Source organism: Bacillus rossius, chromosome 1 (genome assembly GCF_032445375.1).
Source record: "Bacillus rossius redtenbacheri isolate Brsri chromosome 1, Brsri_v3, whole genome shotgun sequence".
Classification (NCBI taxonomy): domain Eukaryota; kingdom Metazoa; phylum Arthropoda; class Insecta; order Phasmatodea; family Bacillidae; genus Bacillus; species Bacillus rossius.
In genome coordinates, this window is record NC_086330.1 from 327,308,030 (window position 1) to 327,326,486 (window position 18,457).

General features: G+C 31.5%; 1 protein-coding gene across 1 annotated transcript in view; it reads left to right on the forward strand.

The window, feature by feature from the left end:
* The first annotated feature begins 6,243 nt into the window (after positions 1-6,243).
* Positions 6,244-18,457, forward strand: part of LOC134528011 (calbindin-32) — a 349,487-nt gene continuing 337,273 nt past the window's right edge. The window contains exon 1 of the mRNA XM_063361169.1: positions 6,244-6,317. The gene's annotated coding sequence lies outside the window, so the exon portion shown is untranslated. The remainder of the gene's footprint in view (positions 6,318-18,457) is intronic.

An 18,457-nucleotide genomic window follows, 5' to 3' on the forward strand; every position in this document is an offset into this window, starting at 1 on the left:
ATCGATAATTATTTAGCTAGAAATTCAGGAAAAATTCCATAACACATAAAAAAACTCTGCAATTAATATAACGATTGATTCGATCGATTCCTGACATTTGTTCGTTACTTGATCGAGGCAAAAAATTAATAGTATGCTAAAGTAATAAGTTCAATAAATATGGTGGGAAATCCTAAAGGAAGATTAAATTACTCATCTACCAGCCTCTAGTAAGCTGATATGACCGTCATCTTGGAAATCCATATTATTTTCCATACTCGTAGAAATTTATAATATATTCCAAAATTCATCACTAATAACTCATTAATATACTGATAGAACCGATGGATTACTGTCCTTGCTTTGATCCTTGGTCAATGCAAAAAAAAATTATTATTGACAAAAAATAGTAATTTAATATAACATGTTCAAAATCCTAAAACCGGTTTAAGTTCCACATGATACAGCCCCCAGAAAGCCGATCTAACAGCCATCTTGGAAATCTCTAATAATTTACCAAAATAATACCTAATAATTTATTAAAATAATGATTAACACGATAGATTTCCATCTATGGTTTTATTCTGGGCCAGTGATAAGAATAACTTAAGCCTAAAATTAATTTTAAATTCTGTTTCCCGTTACATTTCGTTGAGTTTATTAAACATTCACTCTACGAAAAAATACACGAGACAAGAAACCGTCTGACGAATTAAATATGCTGTCACGGTGTCTAACACAGAAGTCTCTTTTTTTTTTATCTTTACGAGAAATATACTCCAACAAGTTCATGTACAATGCTATACATATTGGCCAAGTGTCTTCGCACCACGAGATCAGGTCATGAACATTGTCAGACGTATTCACCAGACATTTCCAAACCTCAAGACCTTCTTCGCCGATAGCTAATAAAACATATATTTTAAGTAGTCAAGATAAATAAAAATAAAAATAAATTACAAGAAATTTTACCAACAGAACATGTTTTACGCTTACTAAGGGCCAAGAATTCTTGAAAAATGTATTATCAAGACCAAGAGGTTTTGAACCAATTAATATTCATAGTTACTACAGATTTTATTACGCACATTTAACGAAACGACACACATTCAAAAAAAAAAACACAGTACACACACTGGACACTCAGTGCACACATTGGACACACAGTTCACACACTGGTAACGCAGTACACACAGTACACGCAATGTACAAACAGTACACCCACAAGACACGCAATGAACACACGAAACACACACTGGACACACACAATTGACACACCGGTCACATAATTCACACACAGCACACACAGGACACACACTACACACAGAATACGCAATGAACACACATTACACACTGGTAATTGACACAGTACACACACACACAGTACACGCAATGAACACAGAGTACACACAATGGACACATAGGAACACACATTCAACGAAAAGGACGTACAACTGAAAACACAATCAACGAAATGGAAACACAATCGGAAGCACATTCGACAAAGAGGAAGCACAATCAACGAAAAGGACACACAATTGAAAGCACAATCAACGAAAAGGACACACAATTGAAAGCACAATCAACGAAAAGGAAGCACAATTGGAAGCACAATCATAGAAAAGGAAGCACAATCGGAAGCACATTCGTCAAAGAGGAAGCACAATCAACGAAGAGGAAGCACAATCAAGAAAAGGAAGCACAATAAATTGTAAGCAACATCATAGAAAAGGAAGCACTATTGGAAGCACAATCAACAAAACGGAAGCACAATTGGAAGTAAAATTATAGAAAAGGATGTATATTTGGAAGCACAATCAACGATAAGGAAGCACAATTGGATGTACAATCAATGAAGAGGAAGCACAATAAAAAAAGAATCGTATTTTTTATAAGCACAACAAAAAAAGGTAGTTTTAATACGAGAACTCAGTCTTAGTTAGAAATCAGATTAGAAAAAATAAAACATTAAATTTTTGATATTTAATTTATTTATTTATTTTGCAATATCATACACATGCAAGTTAAACATATGATTCATGGGCGTCGCAAGGATATATTTTTTGGGGGGGACTTCAATTGATTCAGTTGTTGAGGAATATCTATCCCCTGGGAAAAAAAAAAAAAAAAAAGCGGTGGATCCGGGGTCCTCCCCCGGAAAAAATTGGGGTTTGAAGGTGCAAAAAGGTGGTTTTTAGGCATTTTTTTTTCCTAAATATTTTATCTAATGTTGCTTGCAATATATAATTTATTTTTTTAAAAAAAATATTTTCAGAGAACAAATATGTAAAAACACAGTTAACATTATCTACTGGTGCTATATCCACACAAAATCATTAATTTAAACATCAGGAGGGACCTGAATGTTACACTTAAATGCCGCAGCAATTATTAAGATTATTTCGCACATGTACTGTGACATATTGTTTTGACTGAAAGGTATTCATCTGCTATAGCATCCTACATAACCTCAATGTGTGGCATTGGAAGTTACCCAAGGACACTATAACACATGAAAGTTTCAGATATGTCGGATCGTTTACATTTACTGTACTATGTTATTATGTATTAACTAAAGAATAGTATAATTTACTATAGAGAAATAAGAACATATTGCCATTTATAACCAAACATACTATGTTAAAAATAATTAAGACATACCTATTGAAGTAAACAACTGGGAAACAAAATAACACACATATATCAGATTGGTGCTTATTAAAGTATATATATTAAAGATCAAACAAACTTTATGCTGTCAAGAAATTTTGAGGGTTAGAAAATATGAACTAAAAATTAATTAGACATATATCAGAGGGCAGCCATATCACACTTTACTTTCTTTTTTTATAAATATATATAAATATTATGAATTACAAAAAAAAAACAAATTACAATTATAAATATAAACTCTTAAAAAAAACAAGTGACCTTATGAGTATTATTAAATCTTGCAATTGATATTAAATTTATCTCTGGGGCCCCAACTAGTTTACATCAAAAAAAAAATAATAATAGGTTACAATACATTTAAACATTTTGTTATATCTGAATTTGATTTTACTTTAGCAGGTTAATGTGTCCAAAAGAGAAATTTAATTTTCCGATGAATTCATGCTACATGCGGAGAACAGAAGAGTAACTCTTATCTGGAGCACATCCTGAGGCCGTCGAAGAGAGGAGGGAAATCCACTCCTAGTTGAAAATCAGGTATTCATTTCATTTTGGATACGGCTCGTCACACCAGGACGCCCACCGCTAAACAACAGATGGCAATTCCAAAAATAATAAATGGATAAAGAAAATAATACATTAAACACGATCCTCAAAGGAATCGTGAAATAACTCACCCCTTCAGGCGGGTAGATGGTCTTAAGTTACTCCATAATACTACGATACACCAGAAGATACAACTAAATCATGTTTTGATGGCTGCCACGAGATGAAGAAGGCAGAGACAGCAAATTGCTAGGAATTTAGCCGTGACCAGTCACCACTGTATAGAACAGTGCCAACAAAAGGTGAGTTCCAAAATACCTATGGCATAATGCCTTACAAAGAAATACATTAAATAATTAGCTTTTGATATTTCATTACAATATTGTAAGTTCAGAAATACATTATATATTGCATATTAAATAAAGTAAAAGATTACAAACAATCCACTATAATTATATTACGTTATTATTTTATTATATTGTTATATTGATTTATTGAATATAACAAATATAATAGTAAATATAAATAATAAAAAATTAAGCAGCTCTTCAGTTTGCATTACACATTTGATTATAATAGAAACAAACACATTTAAGACATTATTAATTAAATAACTGCACAAAACTTTAACATTAAGATAATGAAATATGTAAAGATAAATAAATATTAAATACAATCTTTGCATAAAATATTAAAATGTATTTAACATGAATGATAAAAAAAATAAATGTAAATAAATTAATTACCTACTCATAAAATCACGAGTGCCATACCTAGAAACGGCATAGTACACAAACATAAGTAATAAAGTGATTATATTCACTATTATTATAGTATCTCTCCTCGGTATCGGACCTGATTTTGATTTTACACGAAGATCGAATAAAAAAGTGCTCACATTACCACGATTGGACTAAATGCATCGTGCGCAACATATGGGTTGTATCACAGAAATCATATTTTAATATAACTACGAAACTAAATATATTATTGGAGGGGACGAAATTGAAGACTGTTGTTATTGGAGGGGGGGCGTGCCCCCCCGTCCCCCCCGGTTGCGACGCCCATGAGTGATTATTGTATGTAGCTAGCTTCCCTCAATTCTTTAAGTATGGAGGTTACTTCTTCGATCTGCGAGTAGTTTCCTCTACGAACCTATGCCACCCACAGTTTCAGGCGATCCCCCAATATGTTAGGATCTTCCCATGACATATAATCAATTTATTCTGCTATCGCATTTTTCTGGAATGTATGTTATTAATATTTTTAAAATCACTTTCGTCCCAGAGTTCATCATAAGCCGGATCAGAATTATTTATTTTATCACACTGTTTCCATCGTTTCGGTCTCAGGGATTCATCCCAGCTTTCGATCTTGTCAGCTTTAGGTGCTTCATCACAGTTTTTGCTTTTGTCACCGTCCTCAGTCACTATCGCCATCATCGTAGAAGTCATCGTCTTCACCCAGATTACTGTAAGAGTTCGAAATCGTTGACGTCGAATATTTTTCATCGTGTTAAAGTTTCCTTTTTAAGAGTCCATAATTTTTACATAGTACGGAGGATCTACTTGAATTCGACTTGAATGTATTCTCACTTTTCATGTTAAGGATTGCTTCATAAATCATCAACGTCCTTCAATTTAAGTTTTTTTTTGTAGAGATTGGAAGATCTATGAACATAATCTCGTTCAAGACAAGGAATATTATTGACGTAAAGCAGAACACTCTTCTTAAAATAAGTAGCTCCATCGGTGTCCCCTATCTTCTAAGCAGGCTTAGCGTTACAAGTTCTGACGTGTCTTGGTGAGCTCTCTCTTGGCGTAAAAGACTTGCTACAACGAACGCAACTTATCAATTTGCGTAGCGTATTTTTAACACAGCCATCCTTCTCGTAGTGTCTATCATTCTTTCTCAAGATAAAATTCCTTGCTGAAAAACTTAACACTTGTGTCCTTTCGATACAGCGGCAGATATCGAACAGGGTTCCATGTTAGTTACTGAGACTAATAGCAGATGTTAACTACGATTTTTAAATTGGAGCCATTACTTAAATAAATTTTTTTTTGATATTTCATCAGTGAGAGTTAATTTATCTCATACAAGAAACCTTTTTGCAAGTAGTTCCTATTCCCGCCAACAGATAGAATCACGCGTTATGTTGAGATAAATATTATTTTTTATGCGGGATTCAGGATGCTCACTCACGGTCGCAAGAGAAGAAAGGCTTCGCTAGACATCAAGAAGAACGAAGTTTGTTTTACACGATAGTGCTTCTCAGCTGTCTCAAAGCTTATTATTTGACTGAATAATTTATTTTTGTTTAAATTCCACCTGATTTAAATATCATAAGTGCAGATTTTGTAAAAGGAATTCAGCCATTTATACGAGACTCTGAATAAAATTACATGGCATATTAATTATTTTTTTTTTCGTGCAGAAACTGATTTCTCAGAAATATCCAGTACTCGGAGAACTTCAGCAGAAGTCTTAACAGAAATAATAAGGAGCATACGGAGAAGACAAACGCATTACAAATCAGGTTCTGCCAGCTTGTAAACTTCTCCTTTGTTGTGCAAGGATAGAGTTCTAGCACAAGCCAGAATGAGAGTTATAGAGAAAGATATATATATATATAGGGATAGAGATAAAGAGAGATAGAGAGAGGCATATGTATATTTAAATCTATATATAGAGATAGAGAGATACAGGGAAATGCATAGAGAATTATAAAGAGTTCGATAGGTGCATTGTATGGGTGTACTTAATTCAAAAAATTACAACAAAAAAACATTTAATATTGCATTTCAGCGCATGCTGGGAATTAGAGAAATAGATAATAACGGTGGTAATTTTGTCATGTATTCACCGAACCATAGTAACAGGAACGCCAGCCACGGGTCTGTGAACGCCAGGGATATCCCCCATGAAAGGGTTGAATGGTTGACGGAGGCGGCGGTCGGCAGCGCCCTGCGCGCATGCGCTGCGCGGGGCGGGCTGCGCAGTGGGACCAAGAGGGCGGCCGGGACCGGCGGGGCAGGCCCAGTCTGTCCCGCGCAGCCGAGCAGCCCGCACGCCCGCCGCCTCCGGAGACAGGAGAGACAACCCCCAGCGCTCACGAGGTACGTTCCCTCGACCATCCGCGCGGCGGGGGAAGTATCTTGCACACTAGCCATTCCTGGTTTTTATCTTTTCTATGATCAGGACCTCCAGTGGCGCACGTCCTCGATATTATGTTTAATCACTTGGAACGTGCTCGGCGTGAAATTTCGGTAGATTATTTTTTGTATGAATGATATCAATAACTATTAGCGCGTTCCAGTTAAACTGAGAAAAAAAAAATTGTGATCAGATTTTTTTTTTTTTCACTTCACATAACTGACTTACGCTTCTCCAAATGACAACGCTTTCATACATTCAAAGCGTCTTACCAACCGGAATAAAAAATTCAATAGTTAAATTTCTTTAATAAGTTACTTATTCCCTAACGTCCATTAAACTCACTCATTATGGAAACGCTTTGTTATTTTACTCGTAAATCACGCGATAGCAAATTTAATGAATATATTTTACTAGTTTCATCTCGGTCTCTATAATGATTATTTTTGTTTTCGTATTTTAGTCATTACACTTATTTCAGGAATATTTCTAAAATTTTAACTCGATACCTCCCTTGCGTGTATTATTCTATCATTTATATTTTCTACAGATATTCACTTAGTGTAATGTAATGGGTGTAAAACTTTGCACAAGCCTTCGTAATTATCTTCACTTGCGCGTATTTTCACACCCGTGATATTTCATTAAGTGAATATCTGTTGGAAATATTTGTGGCTGAAAAATAAATGTGAGGGAGGTACCGAGTTAAAATTCCATAAATAACTCTTTAATCAAAGTAACGAAGAAAAACTGACATAAAAAATCAACATGGCGTGTGGGAGCGAACCCTAAATCCCTGTTATTCGTTGGGCGCCGATGTTTCCTAACTTGATTCCACGATAAAGCAATCATAAAAAGCCACGACACGGTGTCTAACCACCGACTCACATTCGCGCAGTACCAGTGTCTGAATCCTGGTGCATCCACTCCGCTTTACTGTGTTGCAATGGCTTCTCTGAAACCACCCGCTGGCAGTTGCTGGGGTGGTCCCATTCAACAGGCAATGGTCTGTTCCTTCTACCTCACCCCTCCCTCACCCAACGAAGCGTGAATACGTATATAACGATCTCGTTACTTCACAAAGCGAACTTCACGTCACAAGTTCTCTGTGATCGGCACTAGCTCAACGATTTTCAAACTGGTCTTTACTTTCCGGCGAGTAGCTGATCATCGAGTCTTGCGTAATGGACCCCCATGCGTGTATTATCCTAAACGTTTTTGTATAATTTCATTTTATACATCATTTAAGATAAATAATTTAATTATATTACTTTTTTATGTACGTACATTAAATGTTTATATTATTATACATGAAACTTAAAGTAATATTTTTATTTAAGAGCTAAAATAAAATTAGAGCAGAACTTTATCGCGTGGGAAAATGGTTTGGATTTATTGTTCGATAAAAGCTTTTATTTAAGGTTCCTTAATTATTTGCTATAATTTATAAACGATACCTTTGGTTTGGGTTTTAGGAAAATCATATTTTTATTGCCTTGTGAACAATATACTAAAAGTAAAGAGTTTTACGGCAAAGGCTAAGCGGTTGATTCAAAATTATGTAGGCTTAACACATGATTTAATGCTTTTATTCCTTTCGAGGATTGAAATGTCAATTGGCCATCAAAGTTCTTAAAACAATTAAATTAAAATATATATATTTAAAATATAAAACCATTTACAAACCATGTCATAAAGTTATATTATTGATTCAATTTACATCACTGGGAATATTTTATAGTATAAAAGCAAAATAATTATATTAACTACCCCTTAATTAACTGTTCTTTTCCTACAGCGCCGCTGTAAATTTTTTCGTCCGTTGTGCATAGTCTATGCCGAGTACTGAAACAGACATTGTGCTGGGCCTGGTAACTTGTATACATGCCTAGATCTCACGGAGCTGTGAATTCTTTTAAAAATTATTCCAAACGACCAGCTATAACATGTCATCAAAACGTTATGACACTGGGGCCATGAGTAAGATGAATTAAAACCTTCCTTCTCGTAAATTAATTAGTTAATAATTAATATTTCATTATTAATAATATAATAATAATTACAAATTAATTATATTTAGTTAGTTATAAATTTACTAATCACTGGCCAACAGACGTAGTCACATAGGTTGGCACTATTCAAATATAAAACAAATACAAATACAAACAGCATAAACATGGAAACACGAAAAAAGGAAAACAGAGAAACAAAAAGAAAAAAAATCAAATGTGAAGTGTAAACGTGAATTTCCAAGCAATCATACACAACTCATAATACTACTAAAAAATGAACACAAAGGAATTCACTATTAAATTCACTTTTAAGATACTTGTACTCATAAAATATCTGTGGAAATAAATAATTTATATCACAGCAAATAAATATTATTTTGCATGCCATTAAAAGAATGTTATTCAAAGAAGTCAAAACGAACTTACGACTACATAGCTAAGAAATAATTGTACTGTCAAATTACTCCATTAACACGAGCAAAAAATTTTTAATAAAAAAGTTAATAATCATAATTTCTCATATTTATAATGGGAAGGCTGGTTGCAAGTGAACAGATTTTTTAAAAAATATCTTTATAAAATAATGTAAGATAATAAAGATAAGACAGTGGGGGTACTGATAATCCGAACTTCAGTAATGCAAAAGTCCGTTTAATCCGAATCCGAAAATCAAAAATAACTAAGGTGACAATAAAATCATAGTCATACTAAATAATAGGCCTTCATTAAATGTACATTTATGAAAATTACAAGAAAATTCAAAGTTAGACAATGTACGGAAATAATTATTATTGAACTACATGGGATTCAAAATATCTGTAAAATTATTTTGTCGAAGAGAAGAATACCTCTCCTTTGAAGCCAAACCAAGGTAGCATCTCAGAAAAATGGACATTATAAAATAAACGTAATAATACATGTTTATGTAATCACACGTTATTATGTAATTCTAAGAATGATTTCACTTAATCCGAATTAAACTTTATTCCAAAAATATGTTCCTAATCATTTAGGATTTTCGGAGCTTCACTGTACTAACAATTGATCAATTTTTGTCGGTGGGCGTTCTATATTTTTACACATTCTGTTGGCTCTAAGTGATCTTTGTTTCAAAGAAAATCTATATGTGCTAGCTTTAAAGTCTAAGCTCTAATATATAAATGTTTTATATGTGTGCTACAAAGAATGTTTCAATTAAACATTATAAAATTTAACCAATCCCTAGTTCTATTAATTTTTACTTTGTATTACCTGAATGAGCATAAATAAAAAACAAAAAAAAAATTTATGTCCCATATGAATATATATTATTTAAGTTTTTGCGTTAATGTGTCTAATTAAAAGTGAAATGCTTGTATGAAACAAATAACCCGATGTATATTCGGTTTGTAGGTTTTTAATTTAGTAAATGAAATGTGTTTTATGTAAAGTTAAATATAAAAGTATTTTTTATGTAAATATTCTGCATGTATCAGACGATTTTTGTAAAAAAAATTGCCATTCTGGTTTAATATATTATATTATTAATATATTATTATTACTTTAATCTGAAAGTATGTTTTATGCTTATCTTAAATAAAAATTAATAAAATAACATTACTAAAAGGTATTAAAGCACTACTGGGAGTATATAATTGTGACACGCTTTTAAAATTTTTACAATTAGGAAAATGTCAACTTTTTTTTAAATATACCAAAACAGACTTTGAATCCGGGATAGATTAATGTACCGAACATACTAGGAAGTATATATCTCTTCTAACAAGATTCATTGTTTCCCTGTCATCTTCACGCGAGAATTGAGAGCAGTAATGCTGCGGCTGGTTTTGCAAAGTTTCCTGCGAACAATGGCAACCAAAACAGTGGCAGTGTATTGCTCGTTGCGTCATTTCATGCGCCAAGGCGTAATCTGGTAATGCGAAACTGCTGTATTGCTGAAGCGCGTCACAACTTCATCGACAAACCCCGGCGTTTGTTAATATAGTGCTAGGGAGAAACCTAAAAAAGTTTTTTTTTAACCATACAAAAGATTTTCATGTGACTTTGATCCAGAACAAAAAGCGTAGAAATACCACCACTTATAACATCATGAATAAAGAGAAATTTGCCTTTTTGGTATTTTACCGTTTTGGTAAGCGTTGCTTACGTCAGTATTTAAAGTTTATACCCAAATTAAGTGTTCTTATGTTAGGATATTTTATATATTGTATGATTTGTAATATATGATCCGACCGTGCAATTTGTAGACAAACGGAAACTTTAATAGTAATGTAGCTTTCTTCGCCTGTGAATAAATGACTGGAATATTTAATGCATATTAAGAAAAAAAGTATCAATTCAAGAAGAATACTTGTCTTGCGTTTATTAAGTGATTGAGAATTGTTTTCTAACTGTTTTTTACAATCCTTCTGTAAAACAATTTTTTAAAATAAGTTATCAAAAAGTACTATGAAACTAAATATTAAAATGTATTTATGTACTACATAAACTGGCAACTCGGAGACATTGGCATAAAATCCGTTAATGCCGATAGCTACGAAGCTATTTATTCTATTAATCTGAGAATTTGAATTATACCTTACGTACAGTAATTTTTTTTGTATGGAATTTTATACTTCTCGGTATTCGGTACTGTAAAGAAAAAAACTAAGATAACTTAGATAAGTAATCTACTTCTGATTGTTTTGTTGAACATGCGAAAAAGTAATCCAATTTTCAGCTCTACCTATATTGGCCATGAAGAGTAATGTAAAACCCATCAACAGTATATCCATAGCCTACTCTGATTTTTACAGTTATTTTTTGCCCAAATCTTGTTTCACAACGATATCTCTGCTAAAAGAAATGACATCCAGATGTATTGTTTAATGAAGTCAAATTACCAATTATTTTTGATTTCACTGCCTATATGAAAAAAAAAATGGTAACAACTTTAGGAAAACAGATTCTTCTCATGAACTAATTTTGTATGACTAAATTAGTTACATAATTTTATGAAATTTATGAAAATAACACAACTTCAACACAAATAAAACACGAATGCGTTGATTTTTCACGGAAAAAATAATTGTTGTAATTTTACAAATTATTACTTTGGAAACGAGTTGCCAAGAAATAGTAGTGCTCCAAAACTTCTTTGTACAACACATGGCTATTATTTTTTTTTCACGTATGAAATACGTTTTGCGGGTATTTCGTACTAAAATTGGTGCATGATTTTGTATTATAATTTATGTTTCATTCAAGCATAATTTGTTTAAATCAAAGATAAGCTAATCGAATATTTAAAAATCTTACTATATTTGGTTTAACCATGTTTATTTATGTGCACAGTTAACACTGGAAAGCTATTCAGGGAACGGTTAACAAATAAATTTTAATTATTGGAGGTACTTGGACCACATAAAATATAAATGCCCGGGTAAGAATCTGCAACTAACATAAATTTGAAAACTGTCTAGCAGTAATATAGTGGTTTACATGTAAATTTACAAATGTACAAATATCTATAATTTTACATGAATATATCTGTTTAGTTTACAAAAAAATCACAGAGTACAAGTAAGTGGCCGCTCAAACAGTTTTTATCGGCAGGCCGTCTACCAAAAGCCCCAAGCATGCTCGTATTTAGTGTCGCAGTAAAAGTTGCAATAAAAGTTGTAATTTGCAATTGATATTTTTATATTTTTTCGTTAGCTTCATTTGACGCGAATGGTCATTTAATCTCTATTCAAGTTTCAGATATCGGACGAAATAGTGATGTTATTGTTTTTCGGACTTCTGCACTTGGTAAAAGCAAAACGAAAAATAAGGATTTGATGTCGAAAGTGCACTACTTATATTAAATTTTTTTTATGTGAAAAAAGCGTTTCCTTAATCAAAAACATAGCCTGCAAGTAAACCTACAAATGAAAGAAGGATACTTAATTATAAACTTAGTAGGGCAATAAAAATTGTTGTGCGTAAATTTGGTAAGACTACTGTATTATTTTTCAAGTGACCCGCTAGGGAGTAAATCGTTTATAAGTGATAATTTTTCCGCCACCTGCACTAGATTAATATTTACCTCCTAATCACTCACGCACTTGCACCTTCCAAAGCACTGCTAATTTCCGAAACAGGACGCGAGGAATATGAGCAGGCCACGTGTCTGAAGGCGTGCCTGAATCATGGCGCTGACGTCAGTGTCCCGACTCAGACTGGTGAATCCCTTCCGCACTGTGTTCCATTTCCGCTGTGACATGTTTCAACATTGCTCTGTCTCGACTGTGATGTTTCCTGACGCTTTTGGCGCGCGACCTCCCTTGGGTGATGACAAACTGGTAATGTTTTATCACTTTCATCACCTCGGCTCTGCTTTAAAATTTAATGGATAGCTAAGATTTGCTATTTAACATTTTTTTTTCCTCTAATAACTGAATTTTAGAGTATCTTTATGTACAAACGGTCATTAACTTGTTATACATATGAATAATAAATTGATTGATTATTTTCAATCAAGAAGACAATTTCTGTTTCTTTTGCCGAACGGGAATTACAAAGTTATGTCATAACAATATATTTATTTGTTGAAAAAATTGGCCAAATCGAATTTATGAATTTTCCACAGTATTTGTCAACTAACCTGCGCTTAAATTAGTAAATATAAATATTTTGTGTCATTTATGCGACTTCATTACTGTTGGCGCTTATTTCCCGGCTAAACTATGAAAGAAATATCGTGTTTTTACTCGTTACATATTTAAAAAATTCACTGTGACAAAAAGCCAAACAACATTTAGTATTCTTGTGACTATGTGCCACTTGCGTATGAGAAAATGTGGAAATTTCCTACAGTGTTAATGAGTGTGTCATAAGGAAACAGATCATTTTCATTTAGAATTTTGATATTATTTTGAGTGCGGTGCGTACATTTTTTAAATTAGAGTTATGTTCTATTTTTTTCATTCTCCTAACCTTTTTAAAGTAAGTTTAAATTGGCATTTTATTCCTTGGCATGAAATAAATTAATCACTTACCATACTGTACATAATCTCTTTATAAAAAGTTTAATGCAAAATATAATTTAAATTTGATTATGTTTTAGCTGCAGTTTTCGGCACTGCAGAGTTATTTTTCGTTATCAAACGACCTAACGCACTAAGCAGTATATAGCTATAAGGTTTAAGTAGTTTTAGATATTTTAAAAATAATTGAGACACTTATAGTACATTTCTTACAGTTACATAGTTAATTTTTTAATGGATATAAATTCTAATTGTTATAATATGCAGAGTAAATACATTTCAAATTTTTCGGTAAAAGTATTTAACTCAAAATTATTCTTATATTATTCATTTTTAAAAACTCTGGAGTTAAATTATTTAAATGAATATTGTTACGAAGACAAAATGTAACATTTTAATTAAATAGATACTAATCAAAATGATTGTAAATATAACGAAAAAATACATTATTACGAAATTTCTTTTTCAGCTTTAAACATAGTATTTATTTTGTTTTGTAAAAATTTTTACAAACAAATCTAAATGTTTACAATTGTCGTTTACCTGTGATTTTTTATCATCTAATCCAGCGAATGACCTTTTATATAATATAAAAAATAATAAAATAATTGTCGTAATACTTTTTAGAGATTTTAAGATAACTTAAAAAATAACTTCCTTTATGTTAATACAAATATTTGGATATAAAGTTCTATTTTATTTTTCATACAGCCAACGTGTTTGTATGTTACAGTGGGCTTCAAGTTAATTATCACGCAAAAATTTGGTATATTTTATTTCCTAATCCATGTTTTATTAGGTAACAACATTACAGACTGATAAATTATTTAAAATACGAAACTGCTAGTTTGCTTGAACTACCCGAAAATTACTGTGGTATTTAGAATCGTGCAGATTTAAATAAAGTTAAAATAAAATATGATTTATTTTAATAATTTCCGTTATGTTATCTTTAAAAGATTTGTGCAATGGGAGTGCATGACTTGATGTAAGTTTTTGGACATACGCCATTGCTAAGAACTTTTTCTGTTGAAGAAAAACTAATAAATAAAATAAATAAATAAAAATAAAAATAAAAATACTCAAAAAAAGATACAAAAAACGCACAAAATTAAGCAAACAACACCTGTGTTTCCATACCATGTGCGTCTCTGCCTGAGGACGGGAGCAGATAGCAGTTCCCGAAACGTCGCTTGTTTCTGTTTAGGTAAAACTATTGTATTTGTTTGTTTTTTCGTTTTGTCATGTTTTTTGTCTCGCTTCAACTGTTGTGCTGAATTATTTTGGGTTTCAATATTTTTGTGTTGTCATCATTTGTGGGGATTTTTTCGTTCTCTTAGTACATTTTTCTTTGTTTTTTCTTTGTTTGCTGACCATATTCCTGTTTCGGAATATTTTGTGGTGTTCATATCCTTGTTGACAACAGCAATTGTTTGCTTAATTTTGTGCGTTTTTTGTATCTTTTTTTGAGTATTTTTATTTTTATTTTTATTTATTTATTTTATTTATTAGTTTTTCTTCAACAGAAAAAGTTCTTAGCAATGGCGTATGTCCAAAAACTTACATCAAATTTCCGTTATATTAACAATATTTATGAAACAAATGTTAATATAAAGTATATAAATGTGAATATTTATGTTTTTTAGCTACAATAAAACTTCAATCAATGGTTTGCACTTAACTTGAAAGTTGGTTCCATAAAAATGATTTTGTTTTCGGAGATAAAAATCTGTCTACTATCCCAAGTTCCCCCCCCCCCCCCCCCGTTAGTTACACGCGTAAAGCTATAACGGTGCAAAATTTTATTTTTTTCTTTATCTCATCAACACGTACGATAAAATGAATTTTAAAAATTGCCTTGGGGTATCAAGTAAAGTGCTGGAGATGTGGTTTCGGGTATGAAAGATGTCCTAGAGCAATAACGATGTAAATTGAAGATTATTTTGCTACTTATTGCTTTGATATTTTTTTCTTAAATGTGGGTTTGGTATTACCTTTAACCTTTGCGTGTTGTTATCTACAACTTTGCTGTAGTTATTTTTGTAAACGCTCCCCTGTTTGTCAAATCCCACTGGCAGTTTGGAGGCTACGGCCCCACGAGTGGAGCAAGCCTATTTTTACACAATTTAATGTTTAATCATGCTATCACTACAGTATCATGCTACCCGTTCAAAATTGAAATTACGATTTCATCGATTTCAAATACAAAAAGTAATGATACTAACGCTTGTCTCATTTTATATATGTATGGAAACAAATGTGCAAATAATATTTTAATTTATTACATATAAAAACATGTAATCCTATTAAAACAAGTTATAATAATAAAATTATAATATAATTTAACCTAAACAATTTATCATTAATATAAACTACAAAACCTTTTTAAAATTTACTTACAATTAGGTTTAAAATGCTTTGATGAAATCATTCATAGATAATTTTTTTACTAAGAACGGCTAAAACATGAGTAACATTTTACTTACATAAAAATAACTTATTTAGTTTTAAAAAACCCTTACATTAATATTTAAATAACATTTATATTCCTATAAATTTTTTGTATATACATTATTTATTTACAGCCTGTAGATAAACTGTTCGGCTGTAAATTCATTATGTTACTAGTAATTGTGACTTTAAAGTCTATACTATGATATAATTTTGAGGCAGAATTATAGTAACGTAAAAACGCATTAATGATTTCAACAGTTTTTATCAATTTTTTTTAACTTTTTAATAATTTAAATTAATTTATGTTATGAAATTAATATATATTCATAACAAGGTCACTAATGATATTACAGTTGTATACATATTTCCAAAAATAAATGACTGAACAGTGATAACACTTTGTATAACCAACTATTATCAATATCAGTTATTCCAGTAAATTATAAATATAACTTAACTTGAACGACAGAGAAATTTTAATTCTCATCATATGGTTGAGTCTGAGATGGCATGTTTCTTTTTATTTTTTAAACTTAAAATAGATTCCAAGGTAAAACAGATCTTCCAAAACAATGTTTTTGTTTAGCTATAAAATTAGCATGACATCAGAAATTAGTGATTTAGAATGCAGTTTGCACAGGAATAGACTAACCCTTGTCAAAAGGTAAATGGTTCATAAACTCCAACATTATGGTAACATTTCAGAAGGTGTTTACGAGCTAACATTTATGTCTGTGCTCTCGGCCTTTTTTTTTCTTCCGGTCCATGATATTTTACGACGTTCTGGAATCGCGTTTTCTTCGAAATTGTTTATCCGCAATTTTTCCAAAGCTTTATTTATTATTACAGCGATCTATGATCTAGAACCTTTAAAAACGTAACAGTATTATTTTGTATGTTTGCAGCCTTCTTGTATTACAAAGCGTGATTGTTAAACATAGGCGCAAAAAAAAAATACTGGTCTGTGTTTCTAGACGAATAATTTTATGAACCGATTCATTTAAGAGAGGTAGAAACAGAATAAACGTCACGTGGATACAAAAATTATATTAATGATTTCCTTTGATCTTCTGGAAAAACACAAAGTACAAATAATACGGATGAAATAAATTCGTTAAAATAATTACTTAAATTAAATGTAATGGTTTCCAATACAAATATATTTTGTTCTATCTATGAATTGGTCATAAACTGTTCTAAATTGCACTTTATTGACATAAATTGCAAGAGATAATTTTTTTTCTTATAAAATTTCAATGAAAACGTTTGTACGTAAAAAAAATGTTACAAGTGTGCTTCTGGTTATTCCTGGTAAGACTTCTTTCTGTTGGTCCGAGCAAACAATCCTCCGTAGATTTTATAATAATTTTAAAACAATACTGAAATTTGGAATTTGATCAAATATGCTATATTTTGCCACTTACCACAGGAAAAAAGTTTACTTTAAATATTATTTGCCAAAGTTTACAAAAAAACTCCATGTAAAATAGAATATTTTGTAATATGTATAAACGTACATTAAATCAAGTAATTTTGTATCCATGTCAATGATTTATATGAAGATTTGTTGATCATTTCGTATGTTTTGCAAAAATGTAATAACTGCAATTTGGCTTACAAAATGTTTTACGTATTAATTTTAAGCAAAGCTCGTTTTAAATTGTTTTGTAAAATGTATTAATTTTGTTCAACCATTTGAAACAACCCATTGGACCGTAAAATTCAAAACTAAAGCATTTTTTGTTTAATAATTGTAAATATATTTTTCAAGTCTAAGCCAACATTACATTCCAGCTTAATTAAAAACTTAAAATAAAATTTTGAAAGTTATCCCTGTTTAAAACCGGACAAATTTTCACCAAAAAAAACTAGGAAGGTTATTTTAACTAATAATAGGTTCAGTAAAATCCTCTAACATTTAAATACCATCGAATATCTAGCATTTGAAATATTTTAGATTAGAGGAAAAAGATTGAAAAGGAAGAAATGTAGTGACCTAAAACATCCAGCACTGACAACTCCGAAGTTTATTAGAATTATTCGTATTTTTTCGCACGTGGACTTTTACAGTTACCCTAGAAATCTTAATTTTAATTATGTAGTTATATAAACGAAATTACGATAGGTTTCATTTTTAAAACGAATATTTAAACTATTTTAAATATTACAAATTTCAGCATCATATTTCTTGAAGATTACTTTATTTTCGACCATTGATTTGGATTCGAAGGCCCCATGGAAGAGGTGGGAAAAAGCATATAGTTAAAGGGATACAAGAGAGAGGAGAATAATGGGACAAAGTGAAGTAGGAGGAATGATAGAGTGATAAAGGAAGATGGAGGCATTTTAATTTGCTTACCAGTTCGCAGGTTGAAAACCGTAGATGAAACTATTAATGATGATGATAATTTGGGATTCGAAGTATAGATACGAGGTCCGTTCTTGCAATTCGAATTCGAGGTTTGGATATGAGGAAATCGGTATTCGACCCATCACTTGAGACCTGTAAAATTCGAGATTTCAAATCCCTAAAGGATAGACTCCATGATCCTCTATGCACTCGTGCAAATTACATCTGCTGATTGGTTAGCGATTCGTAACACCTGTTGACTGGAATGATTGCGATCCGCT